The sequence below is a fragment of the Hordeum vulgare genome, chromosome 7H (assembly GCF_904849725.1).
Source record: "Hordeum vulgare subsp. vulgare chromosome 7H, MorexV3_pseudomolecules_assembly, whole genome shotgun sequence".
In the NCBI taxonomy this organism is placed as follows: Eukaryota; Viridiplantae; Streptophyta; class Magnoliopsida; order Poales; family Poaceae; genus Hordeum; species Hordeum vulgare.
In genome coordinates this window covers 401,096,396-401,112,667 of record NC_058524.1, presented here as the reverse complement: position 1 = coordinate 401,112,667, position 16,272 = coordinate 401,096,396, and positions in this window count along the sequence as shown.

The window sequence follows — 16,272 nt, the reverse complement described above, 5'->3', positions numbered from 1 at the left end:
CTAGGGAATGTGGTGCTCCCGAAAAGCCTCTCAAAAATCTTTCCAAGAGGTGACCGGTCCAATTGGACGCATAGCCTCATAATTTTCCCACCATAAGCTAGCAGGGCCTTCCAGATGGTATCCAGTCGGTGACCTTGTCAGCTTCGGCTACGCTAGCAGAACATAGCTTACGTGTGATACTACAGAGCCAGTCGTCTGCATCAATTGGCTCAGTGGAGTGATGGTAGGTTGGTGGACAAAACTTGATGAAGTCACGGATGGTCACCGACTCATTACGTTGATGTGCGGTGTTCTCCTGAATACTTGTCAACACGCGGTTGGACTCACGCTTGTTCCTCTCAGCGTCTAGCATGAACTATGCCAACGAGAGTGAATCAGACAGTACTTCATCATCTTTGGTTCCAAGTCTCCGGCCCTTCTTGCGACCAATGGTAGCTTGGACACTACGTGGCATCCTGATGATCAGAAACTAGGATTGATCAGGGTGACATTCCAAATAGATTGAAAGAATGCAAAAGCATTAGATATCCAAAGAAATCCTTGGGAAAATTGGACAGCATAACGGCTGTACAGGCATGAAATATGAGGCAACCTGCATGAAAACTGACATCATAACAATGAATTCCGATGGCGACATCGATCCAGGAGGACAACAACTTTCCTATAAAGTCTCCAGCATAGTAACTCGTCATCCTAATAGATAGATTAGAAAGCTTAATTCTTAAACCCCGTAGCATAGAAATGAGGGTAACCCAAAATAAGAATAACACGAGGAAAGGAGTAAAATGAGCCTTACGTTCCCTTCCACAAACAATTCCCTTAATTAACTAAAGAGTTGCTAGACTCAACATCGACTAGTTTGGCTTGGTTATCCTACAAGAAGTAAAGCTCTGATTCCAACGCTGTCGGGACCCTGATCTTAAGTCATAAGAACCGAGCCTATAACACATTACATCACTTTGCGGCCTCACGCACGGTAAACTCCATGGCTGCCACCTTACCTTGGCCGGGACCGTTTGCGTATTTTGGCTCACGTATGTGAATGTGTTACTAGCAGTCAAATGACAAGAACCAGGGTCGACATGACTAGTTATAAACCCAAGTGGCACGTCTGTATAGGGACAGGCATACATAACCCAGCAAGGCAGGTGTCAGTCAACAACGTGTGTAGACGAGTCGTAATAAGCTACATGGACTCCATTACACCGTGTGACATTTCCCCGAGGGTACACACACATCAGCAAAGAAGGATACATGCCAGTCAATAAATGTTTTTGGAGAAGTAGCAAGCTACCAAGGCTCGATGGAAGCACAAAAAGGCATTTCCCTGTAAAGAGTACTACTAAAGGCACATAACTAGGTGTCGAATCCCACACATAAAATGCATTTCAAAGCATTCACACAATATGCACGGTATGTGTAGATACAACATGGCATCACAACATAACTCTACAACTCAAGTATTTATTATAGAGTCATAAGAATCTACATAGTGTGATATTACAAACAGGGTTCACAAGCCCCAACACTCAAGTCATACAAGAAAACAAGAGGAAGCGCAACATGTGTGGGTACGGACATCTAGAAAGTAAAAAGGCTGAGAAAGCCTGTCTATCTATAAGACCCTCCATAGGAACCAGACCTCTGTCTGGGATTTCCAATCTACTTAGTCAACATCGATCTTATCATGGAAACCACTACCGAGACTAGAGTCTCCTCTGCAAAAACATAAATTAAGCAACACTGAGTACAGAGGTACTTAGCAAGACTTACATCAGAACTAACTACATATGCATCAGTGTCAAAAGGAATGTGGAGTTTAATGCAGCAAGCCAGCTTTGACTCTGTGGCTATCATGTACTACGACTATGAGTAGTTTAACAATGTGAGAAGCGCACACGAGTCCACTAGCTAGTCTCCACAACAATACACCACTATGGGTCGACTCCCATCTCCCTACGAGAGAGCCATCCATAGCACTCACACTTGTCTTGAACATTTTATAGTATCCATTCAAGTTGTCTATGACCATATAAGTTTCCAAGTAGTCCATATCCGCAGATGTGGCTATTCGAATAGATTAGATTACCCTGCAGGGGTGTAATTCTTCACACACGGCCTCACCACTTATCACCATATGCACGTCATGCATCTCGGCAACCTTCAAGCGGAAGCACTGGCGTGGGCGTCAGCCATGACCTAACTAACCACACAAGACTCTAGTCCAGGTTTATCGCCTATTTGAGATTGAACCCGCAAGGAAGTCCGGCCGAAGTTTCCTCTACGGTCTCAAATGATGTGTACAGGGTTCCCAAGCCTACCTCGACGGATGGTACTATGCTTGGTACACCGGGCCACGATGCTTAGTCTGTCCCAAGCCCACATGTACGGGTGCTACTCAGTAGACTACTAGCATGTCCTACAAACACTAGAAACTAGTTCAACTCTTGGAGAGAGATCTAGGTGATTAATAAGTCGAGATTGTCAATTAAGGATCCGAATGTGAGGTAGTAGCTAGTCTTGGATAACATACACATGACTCGGTTCTTAAGGACGATCCCAATGAGACAACCCGCCATGTACCCCTACATAGCCTCTCGTCGGTACCTTTACCAAATCAGATTCAACACTTATCATTTTGTCACTAGAACACATTCATCCACTCCAGTTTATCACCCAGATGAAACAGGCCCGAGAGAACACTAAGCATAGCAGGGTAAAGCACATCATGGCACAAGCAACTACCAGGTATGCTAGGTTGCAAGGTTTAGCTATTTACTGTGACAAGGACATGCCATGCAAAGGAATGGGTCAACTACCGAAGCAAAACATTTGAAGCGATGTGTCCAAATGCAATAAATGAGAGCAGGAGTGACAACATGGGCTTTTATCAGAATGTTCAAGGGGTTTTGCTTGCCTGATAAGTCTAAAAAATATGTTACTGCTCCTCAGAAGGATACTCGACCGTACCCTCCGGAATAGTGCCTAACACGAAGAACAACCAGCGAAAGGAAACAAATCAATACACATCAAATGCGACAGTATGATGCATGAATATGACATGACTATATGATGTGGTTTGGCCTAATGCACCTAGCAACATATTTAAATGAAGTAGGTTTGAACTCTAGGTTCAAATTCAACTCCATATATGAGGTTACATAATGTAATTTGAACAAAATGTCCAAATCATCCTATTTAGGTTGCTCTATCATGCATGAAATTAGTACCAATGGATTCTTTGGATTTTTCTAATAGTTTTTCATATATATTATTTATTTCATTTGGAGTTATTGAATTTCTTTAATTTTTTACAAGTTTTAACAATTTTCTGGAATTATTTAAAATCCAGAAAATGAGTTATTGCATCAGCCTGACGTCATAGTGACATCGGCAGGTCAAAGGCGCAAGCCCAGGTCAAACCTGGTGGCTGTGACCCACCTGTCATTGACTCAGCTTGCTAATGTTTTTGTATTTAAATTTAACATTCTGGTGGTTTTGAGGGCGAGGGGGTCACCGGAGACGGCGGCAGCAACGACGGGGCGGCGGCCGGAGCTTGGCCAGCTCGGGCTCGTCGGCAGGAGCTGCAGGAGGAGGAGCTGGGGGCTGGGGTGGAACCTACGGGCCCCCAGGAGGATGCTGGTGTGCCCAGCCGGGCGAGGGAGAGGCCCTGGCCATGGCGGCCATTGTCGCCGGCAGGTAGCTCGGGCTCCAGCGGCAAGAGGGAGATAGAGGAGGGGGAGCTCGATGGGGAAGAGGGGAACCGAACGAGGGGTCACGGCAGATCCAGGGGAATAGACGGCTGGCTTGGGGACGACCTGTGGTCGGCGAATCAACAACGGCTCAGCTTCTGGGAGAGAGAGAGCAGAGAGGAAAAGAGAGGAAAAGAGGAGGAAAGAGATAGGGGGAAGGAACCAGAGGGAGGAGAAGTAGAAGGGGAAGCGCCAGGGCGCATCCACGCGTCGAGTGGCTCGACGGCAAGGAGGAGTTGGACGGGAGCGTGCCGACGTGCAGCAACCACACGGCCTTGCCCTCGTGGCAAGAGGTTGGGGTGACTGGTAGCTGGGCTGCTGGGCCTGCTCCTCCTGGGCCCGAGGTTAGATTCCTTTCTTTTCTTTTTTTGTTTTGTTTTCTATTATTTGCAATAGGTTTTGTTTAGTTTAGGCACTAAAACATTTAAATAAAATATGAGACTTTTTCTCGGCACTAATAGAATTAATCCAAAAGCCCTCACCTAGTTTCATATTTATTGGAGCTATAACCTTATTTTTATTATTTTATAAATTCAAATCAAACAGTTATTGATTTAATTCAATAAGCAAAAATGGCATGTAAAAACATAAGTCACCTCTCGTTGATGTTGCCACATTTTTCCGGATATGATAAACATTTTTAAAGAGCCCTTCTAGTTCATCGAAAAATATTCTCAGTTGGTCCTATTTAAATTTTATAATGCTAGGGCTTTGATCAACCCCAGTTCAGGTTAAGGAAAAGATTAAACATGATGCAAACATAGACATGGGTCCTAGTGCATGCTAAAAATAGGGATGTAACAGGTGTCGTCCATTCGGTACTAAATCGGGACGGAGTTCGTGGGACGGATCGTGATTGGATCGCGAAGACGTTTGACTACATCAACCGTGTTTCTTAACGCTTCCCTCCTAGCGATCTACAAGGGTATGTGGATCCGATCTCCCCTCTGTAGATGAGCATCACCATGATAGGTCTTCGTGTGCATAGGATTTTTTTTGTTTCCCATGCGACATTCCCCGACAAATATCGTCACATATTTTCCCGCTCTGTCCATGACATGTAGTACCGCATTATCTCATCCCGAGCTCTACATATTTCCATGTCATGCTCCATGATGCATGTGCTTGCTTTTATTTATTCTTTCTTCCCTGTCTTCTCTCTGGTAGACACCGAAGCTGACGCTCCTACTGGGTGCAACTACCCTCGTGAGGACCAGCCTTTTGCAACAAAGCAACAAGGCAAGCAAACCCCCTTGATAATCCCTACACCGCCCATTCTTTCGCCCTCATGCTTGCATTAGATTTTGCTACTGTTGTAGGTAGTTCCTATTCTGATGCATAGCCTGTTTTTGTTAAACTCTTGTTGTACCCTACTACATATCAAATGCTTAGTATAGGTGGATTAGTGATCCCAGTGACCCCACTTAGTCCCAATTGCCCCTGCTTTATCATCGAAGACTTGACGACTCGGCGACCTGAAGAATCGATCAATTGATCGACAAGACATGACCCATCACATCACTTCACACCCCCTTAGTTGTGCGACTCTACAGAGCTACTATTGAGTACCAAGGGTGACACATCATTATGTACTCTTGATGTTAAATCTGTAGTGTAGTTAACCGGAAGTGGATTATGGAGGGTGCTTCCTACTTCACCACCTCCGATAATGACTGTGTCATGCAACCCCTCAAGCATGAACCATCGAGGGTAATTCCTCCCTGGTCACCTTGACGGTTACATCGACTGGAAAACGTCGAGGGTGACACCTCAGATTCCTTTGACGTTATAGAAAGAGTGTTACTTTCACTTACTAATGGGACATGATGAAATATGTGGTGTGGGTGGATTCCTGCGTGATTTTGATGAGGTGTGTACTCCTTTCAATAAGTAAGAGTGTCGAGCCCAACGAGGTGCAGAAGGATCTGACAAGTGGTTTTCAGCAAGGTAATATCTGCAAGCACTGAAATTATCGGTAACAAGTAGTTGAGTGGTGAGACGATTCGTAGCAAGTAGCAAATAACAAAAGTAGCAATGGTGCAGCAAAGTGGCCCAATCCCTTTTGTAGCAAGGGACAAGCCTTGACAAAGTCTTATAGCAGGAGAAACGCTCGCGAGGACACACGGGAATTTATGTCATGCTAGTTTTCATCAGGTTCATATGATTCGCGTTCGTTACTTTGATAGTTTGATATGTGTGTGGACCGGCGCTTGGGTACTGCCCTTACTTGGACAAGCATACAACTTATGATTAACCCCTCTCGCAAGCATCCGCAACTACGAAAGAAGAATTAAGACAAATTCTAACCATAGCATTAAACTAGTGGATCCAAATCAGCCCCTTATGAAGCAACGCATAAACTAGGGTTTAAGCTTCTATCACTCTAGCAACCCATCATCTACTTACTACTTCCCAATGCTTTCCTCTAGGCCCAAATAATGGTAAAGTGTTATGTAGTCGACGTTCACATAACACCACTAGAGGAAAAACAACATACAACACATCAAAATATCGAACGAGTACCAAATTCACATGACTACTATTAGCATGACTTATCCCATGTCCTCAGGAACAAAAGTAACTACTCAGAAAGCATAATCATATTCATGACCAGAGAGGTAATGAGTAGCATCAAAGATCTGAACATAAACTCTTCCACCAAGTAATCCAACTACCATCAACTACAAAGAGTAATTAACACTACTAGCAACCTTACAGGTACCAATCGGAGTCACGAGATGGAGATTGGTTACAAGTGATGAACTAGGGTTTGGAGATGAGATGGTGCTGATGAAGATGTTGATGGTGATGAGTCCCCTCCAATGAGAGGAGTGTTGGTGATGATGATGGCGACGATTTCCCCCTCCGGGAAGGAAGTTTTCCTAGCAGGATCGTCCTACCGGAGCTCTAGATTGGTTCTGCTCAAGTTCCGCCTCGTGGCGGCGGCGGCTCCTCCCGAAAGCTTCCTTCTAATTTTTGGTGGAACTAAGCCCTTCATATAGGAAAAGATGAGTGCTAGAGGGGCAATAGGGGGCCCACAAGCCACCCAGGCCCGGCCTGGGGGTAGGCGGGGCCTAGCAGGATTGTGGCCTCCTGGCGGCGCCCCTCTGGTACTTCTTCTGCCCAGTATTTTTCATGAAATCCAAAATAATTCCCCGTTGATTTTCACGGCTTTTGGATTTGCGCATAATGCGTATCTCAAACTTGCTCATTTTTCAGGCCAGAATCCCAGCTGCCGGCATTCTCCCTCTTCATGTAAACCTTGCAAAATAAGAGAGAAAAGCATAAGTATTCCACCGTGAAGTGAAATAACAGCCCAAAAAGCGATAAATGTCAACATGAAAACATGATGCAAAATGGACGTATCAACTCCCCCAAGCTTAGACCTCGCTTGTCCTCAATCGAAAGCCTAGATCAATAAACATGACCACATATTTAGGGAGAGAGGTGTCGACAAAACAAGATACGAACATGCAGGCATCATGATCATGATCAGAACAGCAAAACCAACATATAAACTCTCATGCTAAAGTGACAATTCCTTCATAAAGTAAGCTATGGATCAAGAACCTTACCGAGAAGGACCAACCGATAGCCTTTAGTCATTGAAGCAATTGCAATTTATCACAACATCGGAAAGAGTCAAATAAGATCTCGTAAAGCAAATCCACATACTCAATCATCCTTTCGTTCTCCCCAATTGCTACAACTCACATGGTACTTATGAGATCAAAGTTTCAGCTGGACACAGAGAAAGATAGGGGCTTATAGTTTTGCCTCCCGACCATTTACCTCAAGGGTAATGTCAACAATAGTAATTCATGAACATTTACGTCCAAGTTGACATATGAATATAGATCTTTCCCTATCATATGACGTTAGCTAAGATAAAGGCGAAATAAGGAATTGGTGAAGATCACCATGACTCTTTCAAGGACAAAAAGTAAAGGTACACGAAAGGCCCTTCGCAGAGGGAAGCAGAGGTTGTCATGCGCTTTTGAGGTTTGGATATGTGCCCTCTTAGTGCGGAGGAACGTCACTTTATATTGCCTCCTGGATAAAGAACTTTATTATGCAGTCTGTCGCTTTTATGTCTTCCTCATCACAGGTTCGTACAAAGCTTATTTTCCACACACTAATAGATCATACATATTAGGGAGCAATTTTTATTGCTTGCACCGATGACAACTTACTTGAGGGATCCTATTCAATCCATAGGTAGGTATGGTGGACTCTTATGGAAAAACTGGGTTGAAGGTTTATGGATGCACAAGTAGTATCTCTACTTGGTGCGGGAGTTTTGGATAATATGAGGTGGAAGCAATCGTCACACGCTAAGGGATCTCTAATCATATAACATTGTTCGGAACCAAGCAAACACAATTCATTATGTTGTCTTCCTTGTCCAACATCTACTTTTAAGCATGTAATAGGGTAGTGAGTGTTCACAATCATAGATGGTGTCAAAGATGATATATTTATATGTGAACCTCTCCTTCTTTATTACTTCCTATTAATTGAAACAATGACCAAGGTCTACGTTTGTCTACCCTCAACAAGTTTCAATCATCATTCTTTTTATATGTGAAGCCATTACTTCCGATAAGATCAGTACATGATATTTCATGCTTTTGTTCTTTTCTCACTCTTTCGATCGTGGCATGAGGCAAAGCCCTTAAACTAAGACACTCTTTATTATATGGCTCACGAGCTCGAATACATCGGGGGTGACACAAAGCAAAACTCAAGCCTAAAACACTAAGACTTTTATTCTACTAAAGAAAGAGAAAACTGAAAAGGAACAAACTAAAACAAATGTAAAGGCAAAAGATGTGATGGTGATACGATACCGGGGCAACTCCCCCAAGCTTGGCACAAGCCAAGGGGATTGCCCATACCCATGCTTAGTTGTCTTACTTTGGAGGTGATGGTGGTGGAGTTGTTGGAACATGGGTTTGATCCTCCGTCTTCCAAGGCATAGGTGCTCCATCATGGAAAGATGAACGAGTCTCCGGAATCCTCAAATCTGCAGCCAACCGTATTGATTTAAATCTATACTCATACTCACAGTTTTGGTTCTGCAGGTCATAGATCTAGGCTTGGAGATGATCAATCATGTCATAGAGCCTGGAGAGGTGCTTCCCAATGTCATTGGCATCAATCTTGTGCTTGTTGGTGAACTCCGTGATCATCATGTGGTTGGCGTTAAGTCCACCTTCCACCATCCCTTGGCACTTGAAGACTTGTTGTTCCATTGCTTCGAGCCTCGCCTCCATGCTTCCGGTCTTCTTGGGCCCCTCAACATCATGGATGTGCAACATCCCCTCACGCATCTCGATAAATTGAGGGTGTTGCAGCACTCCCGCAAGGTAGGGATTGATGACCTTCTCGAAGATCTTGTCCTTCGGAGCTTTTGGGGATGTCATAGTGATCTAGATCTGCAGCAGAAACAAGCTCGAAACGAAAACAGAGGAAATCTGCGTGATACAAAGGTTAGAACTTTCGAGAGAATATATAATGATTTTTTGCATACGAGAAGGAGTACTCCGCACGAAAACGAAGTCCGGGAGGGACACGAGGTGCCCACAAGCCACCCAGGCTTGGCCAGGGGGGTAGGCCGGGCCTAGCAGGCATGTCGCCTCCTCGTGCACTTGCCGGACTACTTTAAATTTTTCTATTTTTCAAAAATTCCAAAACGGAGGAAAATTGCTACGGGAAAAGTTTTGGAGTCGGATTACTTACCGAATCAAATACCTCTTCATTTTCAGAGTCTGAAACAGCCTGATAAATATCCCTTATGTACTCCTCCGGAGTTATGGTATTGATAATATTGCTTTCAACATTTATGCGAGTACCTAAGATATAATGCTTGATTCTCTGCCCATTTACCACTCTCGGACAATTACCTTCCGTGTTGTTGATCTTGATAGCACCGGAACGATATACTTCCTCAACAATATAGGGACCTTCCCATTTAGAGAGAAGCTTGCCGGCAAAGAATCTTAAACGAGAATTATATAGCAAGAGATAATCACCTACATTGAACTCACGCTTTTGAATCCTCTTATCATGCCACCTCTTAACCTTTTCTTTGAACAACTTGGCATTCTCATAAGCCTGAGTTCTCCATTCATCAAGCGAGCTAATATCAAATAACCTGTTTTCGCCGGCAAGTTTGAAATGAAAGTTGAGCTCTTTGATTGCCCAATAAGCTTTATGCTCTAGCTCAAGAGGTAAATGACATGCTTTACCGTACACCATTTTGTACGGGGACATGCCCATGGGATTCTTATAGGCAGTTCTATAAGCCCACAGTGCATCATCGAGCTTCTTAGACCAATTCTTTCTAGACATGTTGACAGTCTTTTGCAGAATTTGTTTAATCTATCTATTGCTTAGCTCTACTGGACCACTGGACTGAGGGTGATAGGGAGACGCAATTCTATGGTTGACATCGTACTTAGCAAGTGTTTTACGGAAAGCACCATGAATGAAATGTGAACCACCGTCGGTCATTAGATATCTAGGGACTCCAAATCTAGGGAAAATAACTTCTTTAAGCATCCTGATAGAGGTGTTGTGATCAGCACTACTAGTGGGGATAGCTTCTACCCACTTAGTGACATAATCAACATCAACTAGGATATGAGTATACCCGTTGGATTTTGGAAAAGGTCCCATATAATCAAAGTCCCAGACATAAAATGGTTCAATGACAAGTGAATAGTTCATAGGCATTTCCTGATGTTTACTAATATTACCTATTCGTTGACATTCGTCACAAGACAAGACAAACTTACGGGCATCCTTGAAGAGAGTGGGCCAATAGAAACTTGATTGCAATACCTTGTGTGCAGTTCTATCTCCCGCATGGTGTCTTCCATAGGCCTCGGAGTGACACTTCTGTAGGATCTGTCCCTGTTCATGTTCAGGTACACAACGTCTAATAACACTATCTACTCCTTCCTTATAAAGGTGAGGATCATCCCAAAAGTAATGTCTCAAGTCAAAGAAGAATTTCTTCTTTTGCTGGTATGAGAAACTAGGTGGTATATATTTGGCAACAATATAGTTTGCATAATTAGCATACTACCGTGCACTACGTGAAGCATTGATGACATTCAATTGCTCATCAGGAAAGCTATCATCAATAGGTTGTGGGTCATCAAGAATGTTCTCCAACCTAGAAATGTTATCTGCTACAGGGTTATCAGCACCCTTCCTGTCGACAACGTGCAAATCAAATTCTTGTAGCAAGAGAACCCATCTGATAAGTCTAGGTTTAGCGTCTTTCTTCTCCATGAGGTAATTAATAGCAGCATGATCAGTGTGAATAGTGACTTTGGAATCAACTATGTAAGACCTGAACTTTTCACATGCAAACACGACTGCTAAAAATTCCTTTTCTGTAGTAGCATAGTTTCTCTGGGCACTGTCTACAGTTTTACTAGCATAGTGAATAACATTCAACTTCTTATGAACTCTTTACCCTAGGACAACACCAATAGAATACTCACTAGCATAAGACATAATTTCAAAAGGTAAATTCCAATCAGGTGGTTGACCAATAGGTGCAGTTATCAAAGCCTTCTTAAGTATTTCAAAGGCTTCCTCAAAATCATCGTCAAAAACAAAAGGAATATCCTTTTGCAAGAGATTGGTAAGGGGCCTAGAAATCTTAGAGAAGTCTTTAATAAACCTTCTATAAAAACCAGCATGACCAAGGAAACTTCTTACACCTTTGATATCTGTGGGGTATGGCATTTTCTCGATTGCATCAACCTTAGCCTTATCGACTTCAATACCTCTTTGAGAAATTTTATGTCCTAAGACGATGCCTTCATTAACCATAAAGTGGCACTTTTCCCAATTCAAGACAAGATTGGTGTCTTTACATCTCTACAAGACCCGATCAAGGTTGCTGAGGCAATCATCAAAAGAAAACCCGTAAACGGAGAAGTTATCCATGAAAACCTCGACAATCTTTTCACAAAAGTCGGAGAATATAGCCATCATACATCTTTGAAAGGTGGCAGGTGCATTACATAAGACAAAAGGCATACGTCTATAAGCAAAGGTACCGAAAGGGCAGGTGAAAGTGGTTTTCTCGTGATCAGATTGTGCGACTGGTATTTGGGAGAAACCAGAATAACCGTCTAGAAAGCAGAAGTGTGTGTGTTTAGACAGTATTTCTAGCATTTGGTCGATGAAAGGCAGAGGGTAATGATCTTTTCTAGTGGCTTTATTCAATTTCCTAAAATCGATCACCATCCTATAGCCAGTAATAATCCTCTGTGGGATCAATTCATCATTATCATTAGGGACAACGGTAATACCTCCCTTCTTAGGGACGCAATGCACCGGAGTCACCCAATCACTATGAGCAACAGGATAGATAATACATGCTTCCAGGAGCTTTAGTATTTCTTTTCTTACTACCTCTTTCATCATAGGATTTAATCTCCTTTGATGATCAGCAACTGGTTTGGAATCAGGATCAGTTTTAATCTTGTGCTGGCATAGAGTGGGACTAATGCCCTTAAGATCATCAAGAGTATATCCAATAGCAGCACAGTGCTTCCTGAGAGTTTTTAGTAATTTCTTTTCTTCATGCTCTGAGAGGCTAGCACTAATTAGGACATGGCATATCTCTTTTTCATCAAGATAAGCATACTTAAGAGTATCAGGAAACTGTTTAAGCTCGAACACAGGATCAACCTTTGGTGGGGGTGGATCGCCAAGCAGTTCAACAGGCAGATTATTCTTAAGGATAGGATATTGATCTAAGACAACTCTATCTATCTCATCCCTTTCATCCTTATGCATATCATTTTCATGCTCAAGCAAGTATTGCTCTAAGGGATCAGTAGGAGGCACGATAATAGAAGCTAAGGCAATAGTTTCATCCTTACTAGGCAACTAATTTTCATGAGGTTGTCTATCAAACTTGGAGAAATTGAACTCATGTGACACACCTTCAAAACCAACAGTGACAGTTTGGTTCTCACAGTCAATATGAGCATTGGCGGTATTGAGGAAGGGTCTGCCAAATATGATGGGACAAAAGCTATCTTGGGTGGTAGCAAGAACGAGGAAATCAGCAGGATACTTCGTTTTACCACACAAGACTTCAACATCCCTAACAATTCCCACAGGGCAGATAGTACCTCTATTGGCAAGCTGAATAGTGACATCAATAGGCTCTATCTCAATAGGTGCAATCTCATCTTTGATTTCATCATATAAGGATTGAGGTATTGCACTAACACTAGCACCCACGTCACATAAACCATGATAGCAATGATCTCCTATCTTAACAGAAACAACAGGTGTGCCAACAACAGGCCTATGTTTGTCTCAAGCGTGAGGTTTGGCAATTCTAGCAGCATCTTCACAGAAGTGAATATTATGTCCCTCAACATCGCCGGACAGAAGATCTTTGATAATAGCAATGCTAGGTTCAACTCTAATTTGCTCAGGGGGTGTAGGTGTTCTAATGTAACCTCTACGTATCACAATTGAAGCTTTAGAATGATCCTTTATCCTAACAAGGAAAGGTGGTTTCTCAATGTAAGCACTGGGAACAACCGGATCATTATAGGCAATGACTCTCTCTTCAACTGGATTGGATTTAACTACATTGACTTCTAAAGGAGGATGATATTTAAACCACTTCTCTTTGGGGAGATCAATATGAGCAGCAAATGATTCACACAATGAAGCTACTATCTCAGAGTCAAGTCCATACTTAGCGCTAAAGTCACAAAAAGTATTTGTTTCAACAAAGGATTTAACGCAATCAAACTTGAAATTCATACCTGACTCCTTACCTTCTTCAAGCTCCCAATCTTCAGAGTTGCATTTAATTCTCTCCAATCAATTCCATTTGAAGTCAATATCTCTCTTCATAAAAGAATCGGTACAAGAAGTGTCAAGCATGGTGCGATCATCATGAGAAAGTCGAGCATAGAAGTTTGGAATGATAATTTCTCTCGATAGCTCATGGTTGGGGCATGAGTATAACATTGATTTAAGCCTCCCCCAAGCTTGAGCGATGCTTTCTCTATCACGAGGCCAAAAATTATAAATATAATTCCAATCACGATGTACTAAATGCATAGGATAAATTTTTTGATGAAATTCCAATTTCAACTGATTGTAGTTCCATGATCGAGTATCATCACATAGCCTATGCCATGTCAACGCCTTATCCTTCAAAGATAAAGGAAATACCTTCTTCTTGACTTCATCCTCGGGAAAACCTGCAAGATTAAATAAACCACAAACTTCATCTACATAGATTAGATGCAAGTCTGGATGTGATGTTCCATCTCCTCTAAAAGGATTAGCCAGCAGTTTCTCAAGCATACCCGAAGGAAATTCAAAGCAAATATTTTTAGTAGGTGCAGCAGGTTGAGGAGCAACTCTTTGCGCTTCCGTTCTTGGTGAAGATACCCCGAACAAGCCCCTCAAAGGATTAGTTTCCATAGTGACAAGTGACAATAAATTTCAGCACACTATATGAATGTTTCCTTACCAAGTTCCACTTACCAAAGGCGCTTCACTCGCCGGCAACGGCGCCAGAAAAGAGTCTTGATGACCCACAAATATAGGGGATCTATCGTAGTCCTTTAGATAATTAAGAGTGTCGAACCCAATGAGGAGCAGAAGGATCTGACGAGTGGTTTTCAGCAAGGTAATATGTGCAAGCACTGACATTATCGGTAACAAGTAGTTGTGTGGTGAGATAATTCGTAGCAAGTAGCAAGTAACAAAAGTAGCAACGGTGCAGCAAAGTGGCCGAATCCCTTTTGTAGCAAGGGACAAGCCTGGACAAAGTCTTATAGGAGGAAAAACGCTCCCGAGGACACACAGGAATTTCTGTCATGCTAGTTTTCATCATGTTCATATGATCCGCGTTGGTTACTTTGATAGTTTGATATGTGGGTGGACCGGCACTTGGGTACTACCCTTACTTGGACAAGCATCCCACTTTTGATTAACCCCCCTCGCAAGCATCTGCAACTACGAAAGAAGAATTAAGACAAGGTCTAACCATAGCATTAAACTAGTGGATCCAAATCAGCCCCTTACGAAGCAACACATAAACTAGGGTTTAAGCTTCTGTCACTCTAGCAACCCATCATCTACTTAATACTTCCCAATGCTTTCCTCTAGGCCCAAATAATGGTGAAGTGTTATGTAGTCGACGTTCACATAACACCACTAGAGGAAAAACAACATACAACACATCAAAATATCGAACGAATACCAAATTCACATGACTACTATTAGCATGACTTATCCCATGTCCTCGGGAACAAAAGTAACTACTCACAAAGCATAATCATATTCATGACCAGAGAGGTAATGAGTAGCATCAAAGATCTGAACATAAACTCTTCCACCAAGTAATCCAACTAGCATCAACTACAAAGAGTAATTAAAACTACTAGCAACCTTACAGGTACCTATCGGAGTCGCGAGACGGAGATTGGTTACAAGTGATTAACTAGGGTTTGGAGATGAGATGGTGCTGATGAAGATGTTGATGGTGATGAGTCCCCTCCGATGAGAGGAGCGTTGGTGATGACGATGGTGACGATTTCCCCCTCCGGGAGGGAAGTTTCCCCGACAGGATCGTCCTGCCGGAGCTCTAGATTGGTTCTGCTCAAGTTCCGCCTCGTGGCGGCGGCTCCTCCTCCCGAAAGTTTTCTTTTGATTTTTTCTGGAACGAAACCCTTCATATAGCAAAAGATGAGCGCCGGAGGGGCAACATGGGGCCCACAAGCCACCCAGGACCGACCAGGGGGTTAGGCCGGGTCTGGCAGGCTTGTGGCCTCCTAGTGGCGCCCCTGTGGTACTTCTTCCGCCCAGTATTTTTCATAAAATCCAAAATAATTCCCCGTTGATTTTCACGGCTTTTGGAGTTGCGCAGAATAGGTATCTCAAACTTGCTCCTTTTTCAGGCCAGAATTCCAGCTGCCGGCATTCTCCCGCTTCATGTAAACCTTGCAAAATAAGAGAGAAAAGGCATAAGTATTGCACCGTGAAGTGAAATAACAACCCAAAAAGCGATAAATGTCAACATGAAAACATGATGCAAAATGGACGTATCAGCGTGGCCGGGCATTCTTTGCCCTTGCCACACATCCTCGAGACGGGTCGACGGGACCACATATCATAGATCGCTGATCGTGGCCTCAGTTAACAAAACATTAATGGGATTGGGTATTTGATTTGACTTGGTCGATTGAGCTTTTCACGCTAACCTTCATGTAGGTAAAGTTATGGGCACTCAGCGTCGTTGTATCAACCGATGCTCTTCGAACGTCGGCATTGGAGTGGAGGGCGCCCGAGTGGTCCTCGTAAGCATTGATCTTGTATAAGAGGTGCCAGGACTTAATCTCGGCCTCCCTCGCAACATGGAGGAGTGGTAATGGCGATGGGCCCAAGAACCCTGCGCGCTTAGAATTTAGACTGGCGGGCTGGCCTCTCTGTTGAGCCTAGGTAGGGCTAC